Genomic DNA, 6,000 nt, shown 5'->3' with positions numbered 1-6,000 from the left:
AAATTCACCTGCACCTCCACACACATCATCTATTGCATCCGCTGCACCCGATGTGGCCTCCTCTATATTGGGGAGACAGGCCGCCTACTTGTGGAACGGACACCCGGACCAACCAACCTAACCACCCCGTAGCCCAACACTTCAAATCCCCCTCCCACTCCACCAAGGACATGCAGGTCCTTGGACTCCTCCATCGCCAGACCATGGCAACATGACGGTTGGAGGAAGAGCGCCTCATCTTCCGCCTGGGAACCCTCCAACCACAAGGGATGAACTCAGATTTCTCCAGTTTCCTCATTTCCCCTCCCCCCACCTTGTCTCAGTCAAATCCCTTGAACTCAGCACCACCTTCCTAACCTGCAATCTTCTTCCTGACCTCTCCACCCCCACCCCACTCTGGCCTATCACCCTCACCTTGACCTCCCTCCACCAATTGCATTCCCAACGCCCCTCCCCCAAGTCCCTCCTCCCTACCTTTTATCTTAGCCTGCTGGACACACTTTCCTCATTTCTGAAGAAGGGCTGATGCCTGAAACGTCGATTCTCCTGTTCCTTGGATGCTGCCCGACCTGCTGCGCTTTTCCAGCAACACATTTTCAGCTCTGATCTCCAGCATCTGCAGTCCTCACTTTCTCCTCAAATACATTAATGATTGAGACAAGAATAAAGAAGTTATGTTCAGTAAATTTGCAAATTACACAAGTTGATGGTGTGGTAAGTAGCAAGGAGGAAAGTCTTAGAGTATCAATTATACAGATAGGCTGCTCAGAGGGGCTGAACAGTGGCAAATGGAATTCAATCCTGAAACGTATAAGATGATGCATTTTGTGAGACGAGAGAGTAGACAGTGATTAGTAGGATCTGAAGAAGCACAGAGGATCAGAGGGACCTTGGTGTGGATGTCTTGAAGGCAACATGACAGGGTGGTTAAGATAGCATGTTGATTTCTTGGCTTTCTTGGTCAAGGTACTGTTTGCAAGAGCAGGGAGGTTACGAAGGAGCTGTATATAACATTAGTTAGGTCACAGCTGGAGCACTGTGTGCAGATCTGATCATGATGCTATAGGAAGGATGTGATTGCACTGGAGAGAATTCAGAAGAGATTCACGAGGATGTTGCCTGTGTTAGAGAGATCCAGCTGTGAAGAGAGACTAGATAGGCTTGGGTTTGTTTTTCTTGGAACAGAGAAAGCTGTGGGGGATCCGATTGTGTTGTACAAAGTGCTGACTGGCATAGGCAGGGGAGAGAGATGGAAACTTTTCCCTTTAGTACAAGGGCTAATAACCAGGGGACATGATTTTAAGGTAAGAAGCAAGGCGTTTAGAGCAGATTTAGGGAAATAGAATTCACACAGAAGGTTATGAGTATAGCACTGTCTCCCCCCTCCACCCGATGGTGCTCCTGAGCACTGTATCCTCCATCCTCCCCAGGGTGCTTCCCAGCACAGTATTCACCCTTGACTCCAGGGTGCACCCGAGCACAGTGTTCTCCCTCAACCTCAGGACGATCCCAAGCACTGTATTTCCCCCCTTCTCCCCCCCCCCGCCCCCTCCTCCTCCATGCCAGGGTATTCCACAGCACTATCTCCACCTATGTCCTGGGTGCTCCCCAGCACAGTATTCCTCTCTTCACCCCAGGGTGCTCCCCAGCACAGTATTCCCCCTCCACCCCAGGATGCTCCCCAGCACAGTATTCCCCCTCCACCCCAGGATGCTCCCCAGCACAGTATTCCACCTCCACCCCAGGGTGCTCCTCAGCACAGTATTCCACCTCCACCCCAGGGTGCTCCTCAGCACAGTATTCCACCTCCACCCCAGGGTGCTCCCCAGCACAGTATTCCCCCTCTACCCCAGGGTGCTCCCCAGCACAGTATTCCCCCTCCACCCCAGGGTGCTCCCCAGCACAGTATACCCCCTCCACCCCAGGGTGCTCCCCAGCACAGTATTCCCCCTCCACCCCAGGGTGCTCCCCAGCACAGTATACCCCCTCCACCCCAGGGTGCTCCCCAGCACAGTATTCCCCCTCCACCCCAGGGTGCTTCCCAGCACAGTATTCCCCCTCCACCCCAGGATGCTCCCCAGCACAGTATTCCCCCTCCACCCCAGGATGCTCCCCAGCACAGTATACCCCCTCCACCCCAGGGTGCTCCCCAGCACAGTATTCCCCCTCCACCCCAGGGTGCTTCCCAGCACAGTATTCCCCCTCCACCCCAGGATGCTCCCCAGCACAGTATTCCCCCTCCACCCCAGGATGCTCCCCAGCACAGTATACCCCCTCCACCCCAGGGTGCTCCTCAGCACAGTATTCCCCCTCCACCCCAGGGTGCTCCTCAGCACAGTATTCCCCCTCCACCCCAGGGTGCTCCCCAGCACAGTATTCCCCCTCCACCCCAGGGTGCTCCTCAGCACTCTCTACAATCTCCACCCCAAGGTGCTGCACCAAGGGTGAAGGTAGTAGAAGATACACAATGCCCAGTTGGGTATCTCCAACTGATGCTGGGTCTGCCGGAAACAGGAGCGAAACTACATTTCCCAGGAGCGCGCGGGACAGGCGTGGTGACGTCAGAGGGGTTTCGAAATGACGTAATGGCGTTGACGGCGGAAGGGTCTTTGCGCTCGCGCTGCTGCCTGGAGACGGGAGGCCGGAGGCGGAGAGACACCGAGGGGCAAGGTAATGGAGGGAGACCCTACCGAGGGGCGGGGTAATGGAGGGAGACCCTACCGAGGGGCGGGGTAATGGAGGGAGACCCTACCGAGGGGCGGGGTAATGGAGGGAGACCCTACCGAGGGGGAAGGTAATGGAGGGGGAGACCCTACCGAGGGGGAAGGTAATGGAGGGGGAGACCCTACCGAGGGGGAAGGTAATGGAGGGACACCCTACCGAGGGACTGGGTAATGGAGGGAGAACCTACCGAGGGACAGAGTAATGGAGGGAGAATCTACTGAGGGGCAAGGTAATGGAGTGACACCCTACCGAGGGACAGAGTAATGGAGGGACCCCTACTAAGGGGCTGGGTAATGGTGAGAGAACCTACTGAGGGAAAGGGTAATGGAGGGAGAGCCTACCGAGGGACAGGGTAATGGAGGGACACCCTGCCGAGGGGCAGGGTGACAGAAGGAGACCCTATCGAGGGGCAAGGTAATGGAGGGTGAGCCTACCGAGGGACCGGATAGTGGAGGGAGACCCTGCCGAGGGGCAGGGTGACAGAAGGAGACCCTATCGAGGGGCCAGGTAATGGAGGGTGAGCCTACCGAGGGACCGGATAGTGGAGGGAGAGCCTACCGAAGGGTAGGGTAATGGATGGAGAGCCTACCGAGGGACAGCCTACCATGGGGCAGGGTAATGGAGGGAGAACTATACGAGGGACAGAGTAATGGAGAGAGAGCCTACCATGGGGCAGGGTAATGGAGGGAGAACGTACTGTGGAGCATGGTAATGGAGGGTGACCCTATTGAGGGACAGGGTAATGGAGGGTGACCCTATTGAGGGACAGGGTAATGGAGGGTGACCCTATTGAGGGACAGGGTAATGGAGGGTGACCCTATTGAGGGGCAGGGTGATGGAGGGTGACCCTATTGAGGGGCAGGGTGATGGAGGGAGAACCTACCAAGGGACAGGTTAATGGAGGGAAAGCCTACTGAGTGGCATGGTAATGGAGGGAGACCCTACCAAGGGACAGGGTAATGGAGGGACACCCTACTGAGGGACACGGTTATGGAGGGAGAACCTACCGAGGGACAGAGTAATGGAGGGAGAATCTACTGAGGGGCAAGGTAATGGAGGGTGACCATACTGAGGGACAGGGTAATGGAGGGAGAGCCTACCGAGGGGCCAGGTAATGGAGGGACACCCTACCGCGGGACGGAGTAATGGAGGGAGACCCTACCGAGGGACAAGGTAATGGCAGGGCACCCTACCGAGGGACAGGGTAATGGAGGGAGACCCTACTGAGGGGCAGGGTGACAGAAGGGCGACCCTATCGAGGGGCAGGGTGACGGAGGGAGAACCTACCGAGGGACAGGTTAATGGAGAGAGCACCCACCGAGGGGCAAGGTGATGGAGGGAGAACCTACTGAGGGGCAGGGTAAAGGAGGGAGAGCCTACTGAGGGGCAGGGGAATGGAGGGAGAATCTACTGAGGGGCAAGGTAATGGCGGGACACCCTACTAAGGGGCAGGGTAATGGAGGGAGAAAAAAATGACGTAAAAACAATGACTGCAGATGCTGGAAAGCAAATACTGGATTAATGGTGCTGGAAGAGCACAGCAGTTCAGGCAACATCCAGGATACTGCCTGAACTGCTGTGCTCTTCCAGCACCATTAATCCAGTAATGGAGGGAGAACCTACCGAGGGACAGAGTAATGGAGGGAGAATCTACTGAGGGACAGGGTAATGGAGGGAGAATCTACTGAGGAGTAGGGTAATGGTGGGACAACCAAACGAGGGGCAGGGTGACAGAAGGGCGACCCTATCGAGGGTCAGGGTTATGGAGTGAGAACCTACTGAGGCACAGGTTAATGGAGGGAGACCCTATCGAGAGGCATGGTAATGGCGGGAGACCCTACCGAGGGACAGGGTAATGGAGGGAGAGCCTACCGAGTGGCAAGGTAATGGTGGGACACCCTACCGAGGGACAGTGTAATGGAGGGAGCGCCTACCTAGGGGTAGGGTATTGGAGGGAGAGCCTACCATGGGGCATGATAATGGAGGGAGAGCCTACCATGGGGCATGGTAATGGAGGGAGAGCCTACGAAAGGACATGGTACTGGAGGGAGCACCCACCGAGGGGCAGGGTGACTGAGGGAGACCCTACCGAGGGGCAGGGTGACTGAGGGAGACCCTACCGAGGGGCAGGGTGACTGAGGGAGACCCTACCGAGGGGCAGGGTGACTGAGGGAGACCCTACTGAGGAGCTGGGTAATGGAGGGTGATCCAACAGAGGGACACCCTGCCAAGGGACAGAATATTGGAGGGAGAGCCTACTGAGGGGTTGGGAAATGGAGGGAAATCCTGCTGAGGGGCTGGGTAATGAAGGGAGAGCCTACCGAGGGACAGGGTAATGGAGGGAAAGCTTACCGAGGGACAGGATAATGGAGGGCCAGGGTAATGGAGGGAGGCCCTACCAAGGGGTACGGTAATGGAGGGAGAGTCTACCGAGGGGCCGGATGACAGAAGGAAAGGCTGAGGGTCATGTCAACCAAGGGGCAAGCTGATTGGGGCTGAGGTCAGTGTCAGTTAAGGATTTAGTGTTAGGACATAGCACTCTGTCATTGAGGCTAAAAGTAATGGAGGGAAGGTCAGAAACCTGATTTAATGAAGGGCAAGGCAATGGAGGGAGCATCAGATCCGTTCACTCTCTCACCTATGTCACTGCCTGGGAAAATGTGCACAGCCCGACTGGGTTGAACTGTGGGTGAGAGGTGGGGAATCATTAAAATCTTGGTGGGGGCATGGTTCGGGCATCATGGAGTAGAGTAGTAAAAACTCTGAACCCTTTGGTTCTAGTGTTTGTAAATGGTGTTATATCATGGGTGGGGGAGTGTAAAGATCACCTGGGTACCTGGGGTTGGGGGAGAGGGGTAAGCAATGTTGGCACACTCTTGGGTGGGTGGGGTGTAAACTGTCAGAGCACCCTGGGATTGAGGGCATGGAGGGAGGCAATGTCATGCAGCGAGGACCAACTCATTGAGGGGTCAGGTAATGTAGGTCAGACACCTCACTCACTCACTCACTGAGGGGCAAGGTTGGGGAGGGAGAGTTGGGGCATTTTGTGGTCGGGTGGATGTAAACTGTCAGAGCATGGTGGGTAAGGCATGGTGACCAGTGTCAAGGCTCCACAGGGTGGGTGGGGGTGCCGAATAGTGTGGGAATTCTGATGGGTGAACTTTGTTGAGCAGCCAGGGGTTGGAGGTGGTGTTGCTGAACAGTATCAAGGTAACCTGGGGTGGGTGGAGGAGTTGGTGTGGGACACTGTCAGGCCATCCTGATGTGGAAGGTATG

At 56.1% G+C, this 6,000-nt stretch overlaps 1 protein-coding gene across 4 annotated transcripts in view; it reads left to right on the top strand.

The window, feature by feature from the left end:
• The first annotated feature begins 2,601 nt into the window (after positions 1 to 2,601).
• r3hcc1l (R3H domain and coiled-coil containing 1-like) overlaps positions 2,602 to 6,000 on the top strand; it is a 172,024-nt gene continuing 168,625 nt past the window's right edge. Inside the window, exon 1 of one of the 4 annotated variants that reach the window (XM_072557145.1) lies at positions 2,602 to 2,670. The gene's annotated coding sequence lies outside the window, so the exon portion shown is untranslated. Of the gene's footprint in view, positions 2,671 to 4,039; positions 4,054 to 6,000 lie in introns of those variants that run through there. The other 3 variants (XM_072557146.1, XM_072557147.1, XM_072557148.1) reach the window with 3 other exon arrangements.

This window comes from Chiloscyllium punctatum, chromosome 38 (genome assembly GCF_047496795.1).
Source record: "Chiloscyllium punctatum isolate Juve2018m chromosome 38, sChiPun1.3, whole genome shotgun sequence".
Lineage (NCBI taxonomy): Eukaryota > Metazoa > Chordata > Chondrichthyes > Orectolobiformes > Hemiscylliidae > Chiloscyllium > Chiloscyllium punctatum.
This window is presented reverse-complemented; position numbering and strand designations above follow the sequence as displayed.